Genomic DNA, 17,197 nt, shown 5'->3' with positions numbered 1-17,197 from the left:
TCCTCCCCAGAAGGAACAATGTGTTGGTATCTTTTCATAACCCCTCAGCTACCATATTTATTTCACCTAGCACATGGTAAACAATAAACGTTTGCCAAAAGATTGAACGGGGTACTGTATCCGAAAATCCATCATGGATGGGATGGATTTCTCTTCCCGAGGATGAAATTATTGTTTTGGAGAGAATGGAAAAACACATCATGTAAAAATGTCAGAGATATTTCTACCCAACTAAAATACGACACCAATATATCCAAACCACTACTCTCTATTCACCACTACTAATAAAAGAAACTCCCTAACCAGATTCAGAAACAGCCCTTTTAGAATCTGACAAATGATATCCCCAGAATGACAATACTTTATTTCACATCTTCATTTCATTAAGGTCATTAAGCATATTAAATGTTACATTACATAAAATATTCCAAATATAGGCTTTTGTCTTGAAGAGTATTATCCTCTATTATCCACTGTGGTAGATGATCTATTTCACAAAGAACGAAAAACAGTAGATAATGACCAAGGAATTTATTCATACAGAGAGGATGAGACTTCAAAAATGAACTTCCTCTGGGTTCTCTTGAGCCCAAGGACTGAAACCATCTAAAATCCCACTAGGCAGATGGGTTGGCTGGGTGCAAGTGGGACAGAACAAGGAAGGGGTACAGTTACCCTATTATTTGTGCTACTTCTAAATACAACAGCTATTCACTTTATTTTAGATAAAGTTATATTCAGCTAAACTGAAACAAAAAAAGAGGTAAAATTAAGTAACTACTCTACCCAAAAAAAAGTCTTTACGTTCAGGCAGCAAGATAAATAAATGTTAGTTTGAGGAAAATGTCCTAAGAATATCTGCCTTGTGTTCTGTTTTATATTTTAGGTATGTTGGCTTTAAACTAATTTCCTAGATAATTTGATCATTGCCTTTAATTAAAAAGAACAAAACGAAACAGGCCAGGCACAGTAGCTCATGCCTGTAAATCCTAGCACTTTGGGAGTCCAAGGCAAGCAGATCACCTGAGGTCAGGAGTTCAAGACCAGCCTGGCCAACATGGTGAAACCCCACCTCCACTAAAAATACAAAATCAGCCAGGCATGGTGGTGGGCACCTGTAATCTCAGCTACTTGGGAGGCTGAGGCAGGAGAATTGCTTGAACCTGGGAGATGGAGGTTGCAGTGAGCTGAGATCATGCCACTGCACTCCAGCCTGGGTGACAGAGCAAGACTCTGTCTCAAAAAACAAAACAAAACTAAACTCAAGAATCAAGAGGGAAGCACCTTTATACAGCATTGCATTCCTCTATCAAAGCCCTCACCACTCCAAAAATGATCTGATTGAGTCTGTTCCCCCACCCTTATCTCCAACTAGAAGCACCTTATTTATTTTCAGAGTTCCTGCCCCATACTTGCAACACAGTGAGTTCTCAATAATGCTTGCTGGTCCATAATATACTGAAGTAACTTCCTAATATACATTGATACATTCCAGGGACGGTTTCAGATACTAAAGCACTCTTATTTGTACAGCAGGCTAACACCAAATTATTCTTATTTATTTGTTAAACCAATCCTGCCTAGCCTTCTGCTAGGTGATAGATAATCATTTGCATATACTGTTTTTTGAGTAGCATATTACATGAAAGTTCTTTCAAATTAATCTGGATTATTAATATTCACAAAGAGTTTTAACCCTCCCACCCCATGAAATCTTTTATTCAAAATATAAGCAAGCAGGCTGGGTGCCGTGGCTCACGCTTGTCATCCTAGCACTTTGGGAGGCCAAGGGGGGCAGATGGCTTTAGCGCAGGAGTTCAAAACCACCTGGGCAACAAAGAAAGTTCTGTCTCTACAAAAAATAAAAAATTAGCTGGGCATGGTGGCTAGCGCCTATAGTACCAGCTACTTGGGAGGGTGAGGTGGGAGGATCCCTTGAGCCCACGGGGTTCAAGGCTGCAGTAAGCTATGATCGTGCCACTGCACTCCAGCCTGAGTGACAGAGCAAAACCCTGTCTCAGAAAAAAAAAAAAAAAAAAAATATATATATATATATATATATATATATATATATATATATATGCAGAACAGTCAGGTATGAATCAGTCTGTCTGCCCCTCATTTGGTAGAGATGCAATGAGAAAATGAACTACAACTAAGCCGGCAATGACTACTGACCCCAGAGCTTACTATGTGGCAGGCTTTCTTGAGGAGAAAAGGTTATGAACATCTTATCCAAAGAAACTGTCCTCTTTTCTTTCTTTTGATTCTCTACAAACTAATCTAAACCAATAAATATATAGTAACAATAAAAATGACAAAACTGAGAAGGTTTTAGAATGCTTTTGTTTTAAATTAGACTGTGGTAAGCAATGGAATCAAGTCGTCAACTCCAGCATAACAGATACAACACTAAGAATGGTGGAACAGAAGTTTTGATTCAAGAAAGTTACACAAAAAGAAGAATTTTCAGCAAAACAGAATTTAAATACTTCAGGATGCCTGGAATCTAAAAGAAAATGTCAAGTAGTTCAGCAGCAGGTGGGAACAGAAAGGGCCTCATTACATTCCTCATCAAACTCACCCATGGCCACTGCACTGATGGCCATCTCTCCACGGTGGGAAGAGAGGAGCAGGCTAAATGCAATCTACAGGCCCCCTCCAGTCCCTGCTTTTACTGTTCTGCATGCCCCATATACTTTCCTCCATCACTCTGACTTGTTGAGTTTATTGGGATCAGTCTTGTGATTAAGTGCCTTGTAAATAAATACAAAACATTTCACCAGTTCACTCAAATGTTTTACTGCCTGACCTCCTGCTTGGAGGTTACACATGGAGCTGATGAAAAGAATGTCATAAGCATTCTTTTCTACCCACCTGGACTAAATTGTTATTTACCCCAGGCCAGTGTCTCTTTAAAGAAGCTAAAATTGCCTTCCTTCTTTCTGTATCACTGGGGTAAATAAAACAGATTCACAATGCCTAACAGCTCCACGTGTCATTTCACAGAAGGCAGTTGAGGGAAAAAGAGTCATCTGTTTTCCTAAGTAGAAAATGAAATTTATCTTTGGAGAAATAACAGTTTCTTTAAAGGAAGCTCAATGCAATTTAAAAAACAAAAACACGTTTTCTTGAAAACACATGAACAGTGAGAGATCCATGGCCCACATGGCATGTTAATCGCTTTATAAAAATATTTCTCATATAAATGCATACACGAGTATGTTGTTTTCATAAACTACTTGACAGCCCCTTAGTTAATGGCAAAAAGGACTTCTCAGCTACCCGCTCTAGCTAAGGTATAGAAAAGAGCCTTCTGATATAATATTACATCCAATTAAAACGGCAGATCCCTTCTTTGAGAGAAAAAGACGTATAAATACTAAATATGACAGTATAAACAAACAGAAACAAGAAAGAACAGCCGGGCGTGGTGGCTCACACCTGTAATCCCAGCACTTCGGGAGACCAAAATAGGTGGATCACCTGAGGTCAGGAGTTTGAAACCAGCCTGGCTAACATGGTGAAACCCCATTTCTACTAAAAAATACAAAAAATTAGGTGGGTGTGGTGGTGTGCGCCTGTAATTCCAGCTACTCAGGAGGCTGAGACAAGAGAACCGCCTGAACCCGGGAGGCGGAGGTTGCAGTGAGCCGAGATAGTGCCACTGCACTCCAGCTTGGGCAACAAGAGCGAAGCTCCAACTCAAAACACACACACACACGAACGAAAGAACTAGAAGAGTTCAATAAGAAAAATGACTAAAGGTAGGCAAATACGCAGTTAGGAAAAGTATGGGCAGAACTGATGCAGCACGTCCCCCAGTTGTTTGTCAGAAGGTACCTAAAACCATGTTTCATAAGATTTTTTTTTTTTACTTAATCTGCAACAAAATATAAATCTGAAGCTTTTGTTTTTGTTTTTGTTTTTGAGATGGAGTCTCACTCTGTTGCCCAGGCTGGAGGGCAGTGGCACGATCTCGGCTCACTGCAACCTCCGCTTCCCAGGTTCAAGCAGTTCTCCTGTCTCAGCCTCCCTAGTAGCTGGAATTAGAGGTGTGCACCATCATACTTGGCTAATTTTTGTATTTTTAGTAGAGACAGAGTTTCGCCATGTTGGCCAGGCTGGTCTTGAACTCCTGGCCTCAAGTGATCTGCCCGCCTCAGCCTCCCAAAGTGCTGAGATTACAGGTGTGAACCACTATGTCCGGCTTGAAGCTTCTTATATCATCTTTTCCCCACAACTATGAGAGATTTCATACCAGTAATGTAGCATCTTAAGGATCAAAAGTAGCTTCAATGGAATATGGAAACCTTCGGCAAGTTTGGAAGTTGGTACAATCACTACCAAAGTAAGCTTCAATTAAACTAATATCTCGTTTTCAAAAACAGTAACTTGCAAAATGGCCAGTCAACAAACAGCTAATTCAACTCAAATAACTATCGGTGTTCAGAAAAGGAACAAGCAGGATACAAACATCCAAGCCCGCAGAACATAACCACTAAATATATATGCAATACATCTTTTCTATCAGGTTCTGAAACAAATTTGCTGTCCTAATTATATTCAGTTTAAACCAGCGTAAAAAACAGTTAACATTCATTGAGCCTACACCAAATGGTGGTAAGTGGAGGAGGTTGCTGAGAAGTGCAGTTAACCAATTCAAGGCCATTGTAAATAAAGGACAAGAAAAGTGAAAATGAAGACCACCAGAAGGCAAAAATAAAGACCGCAAGCAGTAAAAGCTTTACTTATAAACAAAAGACAACCAATTGTGAAAATAAATGCCATGGTGTTTTAAATGACTTAATGTGGGCAACTCCTTGTTTAAGACGGCATAAAATTGCAGGTGATATCAATTACATTTAAAATGCTGGCAAGATAAGACTGAGGAGAAAGAAGGCAGTCACTCGGCCTATTCAGAAGCCGAGATCTTTTGAAATTGCAGTGGTGATGAGAAGCTGACTACAGACCAAAATAATGAAAATTATTCTCACTCCCAAGACTCAATCACATTTAGTGAGGCACCTAAGGTTATGGGAGATTGATGTGCTATTCATCCTTGGACAATCCTTACATTGTCACAATATAGGATCTACAAGGACAGGCCAGATCCATCTTTACAGACGCAGTGCCCTTGAACCTGGCATCCCGAGGTCAACACAGTCTCTCACAGAAACACATCCACTTCCCCGCATAGCCCCATATCATCCCATTTTTCTTATATACCTCTTATTGGAAGTCCTTCCTAACCAAGAATGGACCCAGAGCAATCTGTCATGCACTGCATGACAACATCTCAATTAATGACAGACCACATACACGACAGTGGCCCCAGAAGATTATAATACCATATTTTTCCTGTGCTCTTTCTATGTTTCAATACACAGATACTTACCATTATGTTACAACTGTCTACAGTATTCAGTACAGTAACATGCTATACAGGTCTGTAGCCTAGGAGCAATAGGCTACAGCATCTAGCCTAGGTGTGTAGTAGGCTCTACCATCTAGGTTTGTGTAAATATATTCTATAATGTTTGCTCAACGACTAAATTGCCTAATGAGTCAATTCTCAGAACATACCCCCTTGTTAAGCAACCACAGATTTGACAACTAGGGGCCCTGAGTATAGTTTCAGTGACCCCACTTCTGGGGGTATCCGGGCTGCTGGCCCCAGGAGTACTGGCCACCGCCACAAAGCCTGGAGTCTCTCTTCCTCCTCCTGCTGTGGCTGACCAGGATCCTTGAGTTCCTGTCACTGAACACTAGGGCTGGGAATCTCTTTTTGCACTGAAATAGTATTTGAGAGTAACCAGATTTTTTTTTTTTTTTTTTTTTTGAGATGGAGTCTTGCTCTGTCACCCAGGCTGGAGTGCAGTGGTGCAATCACGGCTCACTGCAACCTCTGCCTCCTGGGTTCAAGTGATTCTCCTGCCTCAGCCTCCCAAGTAGCTGGGATTATAGGCATGCACCAACACGCCTGGCTAATTTTTGTATTTTTAGTAGAGACGGGGTTTCACCATGTTGGCCAGGCTGGTCTCAAACTCCTCACCTTGGGTGATATACCTGCCTTGGCCTCCCAAAGTGCTGGGATTACAGGCGTGAGCCACCATGTCCGGCTGACTAGACTTTATAGTATGCTACATAAGAGGCAAGAAGGCTTTTGCCAGACAGCTGAGAACTAAAGCACCAATTTTCACATCGTTCTATAAGAAAATCAATTCCTCATTGCAAGCTGATTTACAAGTTTTTGAAACTACTTCTATATGAAGTGGGCCTAGAAGAGGAAACAGTATGCATGTATCAAGGCAGTAAAAGTGAAGAGGGCTGGGCGTGGTGGCTCATGCCTGTAATCCCAGCTACTTGGGAGGCTGAGACAGTAGGATTGCTTGAGTCCAGGAGTTGAAGACCAGCCTGGGCAAAAAAACAAGACTCTGTCTCTAACAAAAATGTAAAAATTAACTAGGCAGGATGCTGCGCACCTGTAGTCCCAGCTCCTTGAAAGGCTAAGGCAAGAGGATCCCTTGAGCCCAGGAGGTCAAGGCTGCAGTGGGCTATGATTGTGCCACTGCATTCCAGCCCGGACAACAAAGAGAGAACCTATCTCTTAAAAAAAGGGGGGAGGGCAGGTGGAGAAGGATTCAAAATATAATAGGATCAATGGAAAGACAACATATCTCCTGTGAAATTTATTTTTTCAGACTATGCTCCTCTCCAGCAACCTCTAACATATCAGCTATGGCTTCCCATTTCAAAATCCTTCACCCACCTCCCAATCTTCTCTTTTCTCTCTTGTCTATCACATCCTGTTCTCTAGAGATTTCCAGCCCAGAATTTGAAACACCCCAAATGTCTCAAATTATTTCAAAATAAGTTATGAAACTTTCAAAACAAATTAATGTAGTAAGTGTACACTATAAAGGAATCTGCCGTGGAGCGTGTCAGGAAACCTAAAACCCTGGAGATCATGTTGCAATTCCAAAAAGGAAGCAAAATACAGCTCAGGAGAGGCCAAGGAGGTATATATGTAACATATAGCAGTCCCACAAACACTTTAAAGAACTACACAGAATCAGCACTAAATCTCTGCGAAGATTCAGAAGTCGGTGCCAGCACTGTGACAGAAGGCAATGTTTTGCAGAGGGCAGTGGAGGTACAACAGAATATGTATCTTTTTCCACGGTGGAGCAAAACTTCGGCTAAATTCTACTAAACCTCTTACCCCAACCACTTCCAACCTCTGACAGGACACTTTTCTAAAATGATCCCAACAATCCTGGTGAACCTCTGAAAATATATCCAAACAAAATTAATTGTAATGTAAACAAATGTAAAAACAAGTATACTGCATACATTATAGTCCCATTTCTCATGGGAAGGGTCAGCTGCGAATGCTAAGATCATTCAAATAACATGAATTATCACTGCAAAACAAAAGTTTAAATTTACTATTTAAATTTGCTACTTGAATCTTTCCTAGACAAAAACAAACCTGGCAACTAGTTTCTTCTGAAGAGTAAACAGCACAGAAGTTTCCTCTTTCACTCTGACCGCAAATTCAACCACAGAGTTAAAACAGAAAGTTTTCTAGAATTCATGAATCTGTACAGAGGTGTTCAGCTGGGAACCTTAGGAATCACATTCTACTAGATCAACTAAGTCAACAAAGACAAAGAAACTGAGTCATGGGTGGCTAAGTAACTTGCCTAAAACCAAAACAGCTAATTAGTGACTTGGGACTCAGGTTTCTGAAATTCCACAGGCGTGCACTTTCCACTAGACCACATGGGTGAGGATGGGGGATGGTAGGAGAAGGTGCAAAAATTCAAAATGGACTTGGCCCGTTACACATCTACCCAGAGTAGTTTCATCTTACATGGCCTAAGGGACTCTCAAGGAACAAGCTAGAGTCAACTTTTTTTTTTTTTTTTTTTAAGACGGAGGCTTGCGCTGTCGCCCAGGCTAGAGTGCAGTGGCATGATCTCGGCTCGCTGCAGCCCCTGTCTCCTGGGTTCCAGCGATTCTCCTGCCTCAGCCTCCTGGGTAGCTGGGATTACAGGCACACACCACCACGCCCAGCTAATTTTTGTATTTTTAGTAGACACGGGTTTTCACCAAGTTGGCCAGGCTGGTCTCGAACTCCTGACTTCAGGTGATCCGCCTGCTTCCACCTCCCAAAGAGCTGGGATTACAGGCGTGAGCCGCCACGCCCGGCCAAGCTAGAGTCACTTCTAATGGTGCCTGGGTAGCGTTTTTAGACAATAAAGTGACTAACATTAATTTGGAGTCAGAGTATACACATACCAACAGTAATTCAAATATCATTCCAAAAGTCACTATTTGATTTTCTAAAGGTCAGATAGGAATTAAAGGAAAAATGCCATTTGAATATATTCAATTGCCAATAAAATATACACTCCAAGGAGACTGACTACCCTTAGAATCTGTTAAGTAAGGACTCAAGGTCCCCAGACAATTAAAAGAAAAAAAAAAAAATAGAAAAAGAGAGAGAGCTCTGGTAGAAAAAAAAAAAAAAAACCAACGGTTCTTAGATCACCACAACCACAGCAATGAAAGGAACCCAAGATTATATCCAAGTACTGACTGGCCCAAACACAGCAGAGAAGAAGAGGCATTCTGATTATCAAAGTGTTTGAAAAATCCAGGTTTAGTTTAGGTTTGAGATGTGGGGAAGAAGTAATGAGACAGAAAAAAGGAAAAAATAGAAAACCAGAAGAGAGGAAAGAAAGTCATTAAGTGGTAAAGAGAGCAGGTGGGCCGTGCGCAGTGGCTCATGCCTGTAATCCCAGCACTTTGGGAGGCCAACGCGGGCAGATCACCTGAGGTTGGTAGTTTGAGACCAGCCTGACCAACATTGAGAAACCCTGTCTCTACTAAAAATATAAAATTAGCTGGGCATGGTGGCACATGCCTGTAATCCCAGCTACTGGGTAGGCTGAGTCAGGAGAATCACTTGAACCCAGGAGACAGAGGTTGTGATGAGCCAAGATCACGTCATTGCACTCCAGCCTGGGCAACAAGAGCAAAACTCCGTCTCCAAAAAAAAAAAAAAAAAAAGAGAGAGCAGGTGATAAGGCGAGAAGGTGCAGATCTCAGAGCCTTGGCAAGAAAGCCCCCGCCTTCAGCAGAGGAAAGCTCCGGTCAAGACATACGCATTAGACCAGATGGTAAAGGACATTTGTAGGTTTCTGTCTGCGTGCAGGCAGAGGTTTCTACAGAATATATTGGGTCTATACTTTTGCTCTCCCTGTTCCAGAACTTGATCTTATGCATTCGATCAGGAGTGACCAATGCCAACTCAGAAATTTATACTGCGAAGCCCTAATTCTCAAGGGGACTCAGCTCATTCTTAACCCAAAAGGCCTAGTATCTGGGGAAATCACTTCAGAATTCAAAAATTCTGAATAAAGGGATTTAATCACCCTAACCATTATAATGAAAGGAGGATAGGCTTGAAGCATGCATCAATAATTCCACTGCCATTTCAGAGTCTTCTCTAAAAATTAATTATATATTTTTTAACAATTTCCTTTTTAGCATTCCTTTCTATTAACCAAAAACTTCTATTGACATAACAGTGTTTCCTCTTACTTCCAAGATTCTGAGCGGTCATGTGGCTAAAACATGGACTGGATCTCAGACTAAGGCAGAAATGCATGCTGAGGAACACATGCCTAGTCAAACACAATGAAGGAGAAAAATCTATAAGGTGGTGGGGAAAGTAGGTAAGCTGAACTTGCAGACTATCAGCCAAATGCAGTCTGGTGGTTTTAAAATGTTTTTCTCTTCATAGCTTTTTTACCAAAAGTCTGTAAGGAACATTTAAGCATCAGTAAGATACACAGAAAGAAGAATGGTTACAATATTGAAAATAGTAACACTGATAAGCACTTCTCTCGACAGCTTCTCTCTAAAGTCACTTCTCTCTAAAGTCAAAAGTTACTGAGCACCTACCAAGGATCAATAATGCAATAAGACACTCTAAGTCATCGATATCTTAATAAATATTTAATATTCATCTATAAAACAAAACAGTGACTAAATACAGCCTTACAAATTATAAAATCTGGCAGTATGTAAACTAGGCAATCCTTGGAAGAGAAGTTTTGGCAACAAAGAACATAAAAATATATATGTTATTTTATTTCATGCATTAAACCTACTCCTGGGAATTCAACCCAAAGGAATAACTGGAAAGAAAAAAAGATACTATATGTACAAAGACGTTAATGGTATTTTATTTATAGTAGTCAAACAAACACCTGAAAATAACCCAAATAGTCAACAAATGGAAATTGTTAATTATAACATACTACTCAATGAGCTATACATCTATTAACATTATAAGTATACTAAGAATATGTGGCAACAGAGAAAAGTGTGACTAAAAAGATAAATGGGAAGAAAAGCAGAAAAAGTATTCTCACAATATATTGCTCTATGTGACTATTATTCTAAATATATGACATGATTACAGTTATATAATTAATAGAAAGTTTAGAAATAATATATAAAAACACAGTGGATATACTTGAGTGGTAGGGTAATAGGTTTTAATATTCTTGAGATACTTTAAGAACTGAGGTATGGGGGCTGGGCGCGGTGGCTCACGCCTCTAATGCCAGCACTTTGGGAGGCCGAGGTGAGCGGATCATTGGAGGTCAGGAATTCAAGACCAGCTTGGCCAATATGGTGAAACCCCGTCTCTACTAAAAATACAAAAATTAGCCAGGTGTGGTGGTATATGCCTATAATCCCAGCTACTCAAGAGATTGAGGCACAAGAATCACTTAAATCTGGGAGGTGGAGGCTGCAGTGAGCTGAGATCGTGCCATTGCACTCCAGCCTGGGTGACAGAGCAAGACGCCATCTCAAAAAAAAAGAATTGAGGTATGGTTGTTTTTAAAAATGGGCTTTAGCTTGATGACACCCACAGCCTATGTAAGTCAAGAAGATGGGGCTGGGTATGGTGGCTCACACCTGTAGTTCTAAGACTTTGGGAGGCCAAGGTGGGAAAATTACTTGAAGCCAGGAGTTTGAGACCAGCCTGGAGAATATAGCAAGATCTTCATCTCTACCAAAAAAAAAAATTAAAAATTAAAAAAGCTGAGGTGGGAGGATCACTTAAGCCCAGGAGTTCGAGGCTGCAGTGAACTATGATCACACCACTATACTCTAGCCTGGGCATGACAGTGTGAGACCCTGTCTCTCTGCCAAAAATAGTCAAGAAGATGGATCCTAATCCCCATGGTCATACATACCTGACCAAAAGTATGTGTTTCAGAGACGAAGGTCTTCAAAGCAGCAGAGTGAAGGAGAAAAGACCATTGGTCACACAGAAGTTGGCTATCTATTTGACAACTGAGTACACTAGCAAAATAGAGCGTGCTGCATAGGTTTTCCTTCTACAGAGACATGGGAGAAATTAACACAGTTTTGGCTACCATCCTCCTTATAAACAACCTCTAATAACTTGTGGACATCAACAAACATGTGCTGGGGACGGTGGCTCATGCCTGTAGTCCCAGCACTTTGGGAGACTGAGGTGGGCAGGTCACTTGACGCCAGGAGTTTGAGACCAGCCTGGCCAACATGGCAAAACCCCATCTCTACTAAGAATACAAAAATTAGCCGGGCATGGTGGCACATGCCTGTAGTCTCAACTACTTGGAAGGCTGAAGCATGAGAATTGCTTGAACCTGGAAGGTGAAGGTTGCAGTGAGCCGAAGTGGCACCACTGCACTCCAGCCTGGGCGAAAGAGCGTGTCTCAAAAAAAAAAAAAATACTAACCACTATATGACAATGGATTCTAAAGAACCACAAATTTGCCATATGTTTTAAAAAGCTATTCCTTGCATTGAACATTCACTGTTGGTAATGGATAAACCTCTACTTAAGAAAAACAGAGCTGACTTCAGATACCTTATAGATACAGGTATGTTAAAACAGACTAATAGTCACAGGCCTTCTTAGGTCAACAACTACAACATATTGTCTGTTAATTACCCATCAGCTTAGGCCAGAAGCAGATTTCACTGGTAGGCCAACATTCGGGCTAGGAGGGAAGAAAACAGGAATGGAAGGAAAATGCAAGAGAAAGGAGAAAGTATTAGGGAGTGAACATGGTAACACTAACTCTTTGGGGGCAACACAGTGCAGGGTCCCATAAGTGATCAATCCGTAACCAAAAAGCTCTATAAACCTATAATACTTTTTTTCTTTTCTTTTCTTTTTTTTTTTTCGAGACAGGGTCTCCTTCGGTCACCCAGGCTGGTGTGCATCAGTGGTGGGATCTCAGCTTACAGCAACCTCTGCCTCCAAGGCTCAAGCAATCCTCCCACCTCAGTCTCCAAAGAAGCTGGGACTACAGGGGTGCACCACCATGCCTGGCTACTTTTTGTATTTTTTGTAGAGATGGGGTTTCACCACGTTGCCCAGACCGGTCTCGAACTCCTGGGCTCAAGCAATCCACCCACATTGACCTCCCAAAGTGCTGGGATCGCAGGCATGCACCATGACGCCTGGCCCTATAATATGTTTTACACCCTTAGCCTCAACTCTTCCAAAATAAATAATTCATTGAAGGAGGATATATTCCAAAGATAAGCACTCCTTTTGTTGTCAAAACTATTAGCAGTTTATGAAAATATTTACGACGAGCATGATAACCTTTAAGAGTTCAGTAGTAACCTAGTTTTTATAAATTCAGCCAAGATATCTAACAATTCAATATAAACAAGCACCCTATTTTACTGCACTAATTTTTTAAAGCTTTTACTCTGTAATTACTTAACTTCTATATTAATATAAAACATCCTCATTCCCATTTACTCTGAACCTCAGTACCAACTTTTCCTCAAATATTTACCTCCTAAAAAATCAAAACTTCATAAACAAACGGGTCCTTACCTTTCAAAAGAAATTTGCAATGAATTCCAGGGAGACTCATATAAAATGAACTGAAATTGAAATAAAATCCATTCCAGGAAAAAAAATCCAAAGACTTTCATAGCAAATCTATTCAAGTTCACATTTCTTCAACACTAATCCAAGTCTTAATAGTCACATCATTAATACTCTTAATACTCACATTTTTAACATTCTGCCACCAGCAACTACTACTGTTCAAATAAACTCTGGTTCACACACTGATGTCTGCTTCACACATCAACTTGCTTCTCCCACACTTGCACTTGCTTCCCACAGAGCTGTAACAATTTCTTACAAGTTTTACCAGGCTGTGTCCCAAAATAAAGAGAATGGATTCTTCCGTTCTGAGGATTTTTGACATTTCTCCGCCAAATGAGGGAGGAGGCATTTGCACTCCAACAGTAGTTTCAAGACCCAACTATCATTTCCAAAACCCATCTCTACAACCCAGCCTAACACACACACACACACACACACACACACACACACATTCTCTGCCTATTCTGCCAATGGACTCTGAATTGAGTGGCCTGAAGATTTCTCGCATCTGCCCTGCAAGTCTTCTTGCCCCTGCTGTGAAGTCTCAGAGCCTTAAATGAGGAACTATAACCCAGGATATTTATGGGTCTGTCTAGACACCATTATTTCTGAGCAGATGCCAAAGACAAGTGTAACAGCAGGCAACATGACACTTGTAAGTTAAACCAAATGAGGGGATACAGTCAGTAATAAAAAGCTTTCATTTACAGTTTGTGGGGGGAAAGCTGTAGGAAAGACCAGTTCTTATGTTTCAGGTGGTATTTTGTATGTAAACCATATGGCAATAGGCAATTCTGAAAACCATGAATTAAAGCCATCCAATATTAGGCAACAGGGCAATAAATAAATTCCCTCCTAAGACTTTAAAATATGAAACAAAACTCAGCAATCTGAGCAGGTTTGACCACTTGTTCAATTCTGTAGTGATAATTACTATGATTTGATTGAGATAAAAGTTATAAAACCTTGTATCAAGTATGTTTTGTTTTTACTTTTCACTGTCTTATTTTAATGTCAGAATAAATATGTATTGAAGTAGTAGTATACTGAGGTCGTTGGCAAAGCCTGGGTCCTGTCCTCTCGCTCTCTTCCCCAGACAGCATGAGTTTCACCACTTGCTCCAACTTCTCCACCAATTACTGGTCCCTGGGCTCCGTCCAGCCACCCAGCTGGTCAACAGCATGGCCAGGGTCTATGCAAGTGCCAGGGGCTCTAGTTTCCAGATCTCCATGTCCTGCTCCACCAGCTTCTGGGATGGCTTGGGGTCCCAGGGCCTGGCCACAGGGATGGCTGGGGGTCTGGCAGGAATAGGAGGCATCCAGAACGAGAAGGAGACCATGCAAAGCCTGAAAGACCGCCTGGCCTCCTACCTGGACAGACTGAGGAGCCTGGAGATCGAGAACTGGAGGCGAGAGAGCAAAATCTGGGAGCACCTGGAGAAGAAGGGACCCCAGGTCAGAGACTGGGGGCCATTACTTCAAGATCATCGAGGACCTGAGGGCTCGGATCTTAGCAAATACTGTGGACAATGCCTGCATCGTTCTGCAGATTGACAATGCCCATCTTGCTGCTGATGACTTTAGAGTCAAGTATGAGACAGACTCTCACGTGCCAGTCTGTGGAGAGCAGCATTATGGGCTCTGCAAAGTCACTGATGACACCAATGTCACTTGGCCGCAGCTGGAGACAGAGATCGAGGCTCTCAAGGAGGAGCTCCTCTTCATGAAGAACCAAGAAGATGAACTAAAAGACCTACGAGCCCAGATTGCCAGCTCTGGGTTGACCATGGAGGTAGATGCCCCCAAATCTCAGGACCTCGCCAAGATCATGGCAGACATCTGGGCCCAATATGACGAGCTGGCTCGGAAGAACCGAGAGGAGCTGGACAAGTGCTGGTCTCAGCGGAATGAGGAGAGCACCACAGTGGTCACCACGCAGTCCGCTGAGGTTGGAGCTGCTGAGATGACGCTCATGGAAGCTGGGACGTACAGTCCAGTCCTTGGGGATCGACCTGGACTCCATGAAAAATCTGAAGGCCAGCTTGGAGAACAGCCCAAGGGAGGTGGAGGTCCGCTACACCCTGCAGATGGAGCAGCTCAACGGGATCCTGCTGCACCTGGCGTCGGAGCTGGCCCAGACCCAGGAAGAGGGGCGACACCAGGCCCGGGAGTGCCCTGCTGAACATCAAGGTCAAGCTGGAGGCTAGGATCACCACCTACCGCTGCCTGCTGGAAGATGGTGAGGACTTCAATCCTCAATCTTGGTGATGGACAGCAGCAACTCTATGAAAACCATTCAAAAGACCACCACCTGCCGCAAAGTGAGTGGCAAAGTGGTGTCTCAGACCAACACACTAAAGTTCTGAGACATTAAGCCAGCAGAAGCAGGGTACCCTTTGGGGAGCAGGAGGCCAATAAAAAGTTCACGGGTTTAAGAAAAAAAAAAAAAGGCCGGGCGCGGTGGCTCACACCTGTAATCCCAGCACTTTGGGAGGCCCAGGCGGACGGATCACGAGGTCAGGAAATCGAGACGATCCTGGCTAACACGGTGAAACCCCGTCTCTACTAAAAATACAAAAACAAAAAATTAGCGGGGTGTGGTGGCGAGCGCCTGTAGTCCCAACTACTCCGGAGACTGAGGCGGGAGAATGGCGTGAGCTGGGGAGGCAGAGCTTGCAGTGAGCCGAGATCACGCCACTGCACTCCAGCCTGGGAGACAGAGCGAGACTCCGTCTCAAAAAACAAAAAAAAAAAACAGAAAAAAAGTAGTATACTGAGAAAAATATAGGGCCAAGAAAACAAGGAGGATGAAAATGAGTTTTTTTTTTGTATTTTTTAATGACTTTCAAACAAGCTAAAAAAATTATAAGTGTCTCTTGTTTTACTCAATGTAATAGATCAATAACAATATAATTAGTTCTAAATTTTTTTAATACCATCATTCGTAATTACAAAAATTAAATGGTAAGCAATTATGAAATTAACAAAATGAAAATTTCAAAACCCAGCACTAGCAGGATATGAGGAAAGTTGTAAACTTAAAGATTGATGATGGTGCTATAAGCTGACAGTTTTTCCAGGGAGCAATCTGGCCATATGTAACAAGATCTACAAGCAATTCATGCCTCTAACCCACAGAACCTACCTTGGAAACTAAACCCTAATGAAATAGTCTCCAAGTAAAATAAGTGTAATTTGTTCATCAATGTTTATAGTGATGCTTTTCGTAAAAGTTAAAATGGGGAAAATCTGAGTATCAAGACACAAGAGAATGGTTAAATAACCAATCGTGGTATAATAAAAGACGGAATTAGCCAGGCACGGTGGCTCACGCCTGTAATCCCAGCACTTTGGGAGGCCGAGGCGGGCGGATCACGAGATCAGGAGATGGAGACCATCCTGGCTAACACGGTGAAACCCCATCTCTACTAAAAATACAAAAGATTAGCCAGGTGTGGTCACGGGCGCCTGTAGTCCCAGCTACTCGGGAGGCTGAGGCAGGAGAATGGCGTGAACCCGGGAGGCGGAGCTTGCAGTGAGCCGAGATCGCGCCACTGCACTCCAGCCTGGGCGACAAAGCGAGACTCCGTCTCAAAAAAATAAATAAATAAATAAAAGACAGAATTATAGACCCCGAATCTTTGCTCCCTTCCTATAAGATATCCCATCTAGTTCCCTGTGACTTGCCTGGGAATCATGTGGGATGAGTGGAAGTCCTCAACCCAGTGATTCTTGGCTTGGTCATGTGATATACTTTGGCCAATGGGATGTGAAGAGACAACCTATTCACCATCCCCTCGCACAACAGCTTTCAATGCGGTTACATGCTTCTCATTACACGACCACTCTTTGATGACAATAATTTGTCATCAAAACATGACAAGTTATACAGCAGCGGATATAGCAAACATGTATTTGAAAAAAGCTCATGAAAAAGTAAATAAAAAATAGGTAGACACAAAAGATATCGATATAAGGCAAGCCAATGAATACCATAAATTAATTGAAAATGATATAATCATTTATAATTATTTTTGTCAATGAAGTATGTGTTTCTACTTCATCTGCACCTACATCTATATCGCCACATCTTTTCATTCTCATTTAGATGCTACCTCTTTATATTTTTCAACAATTCTGTACACACCATATTCATAACAGAAATATTTCTATCCAATACACTTTGTCTGCTTCAATGACATAA

At 41.8% G+C, this 17,197-nt stretch overlaps 1 protein-coding gene and 1 pseudogene across 2 annotated transcripts in view; one reads left to right on the top strand and one right to left on the bottom strand.

Annotated features, from left to right (window-relative positions):
* PTPN14 (protein tyrosine phosphatase non-receptor type 14) overlaps nt 1–17,197 on the bottom strand; it is a 205,532-nt gene that overhangs the window by 171,147 nt on the left and 17,188 nt on the right. The window lies entirely within an intron of this gene.
* On the top strand, nt 12,273–15,200 carry LOC134761314 (keratin, type I cytoskeletal 18-like; annotated as a pseudogene).

The sequence above is a fragment of the Pongo abelii genome, chromosome 1, assembly GCF_028885655.2.
Source record: "Pongo abelii isolate AG06213 chromosome 1, NHGRI_mPonAbe1-v2.0_pri, whole genome shotgun sequence".
NCBI lineage: Eukaryota > Metazoa > Chordata > Mammalia > Primates > Hominidae > Pongo > Pongo abelii.
Note: the sequence above shows the minus strand (reverse complement) of the source record. Positions and strands in the feature narration are given on the sequence as shown.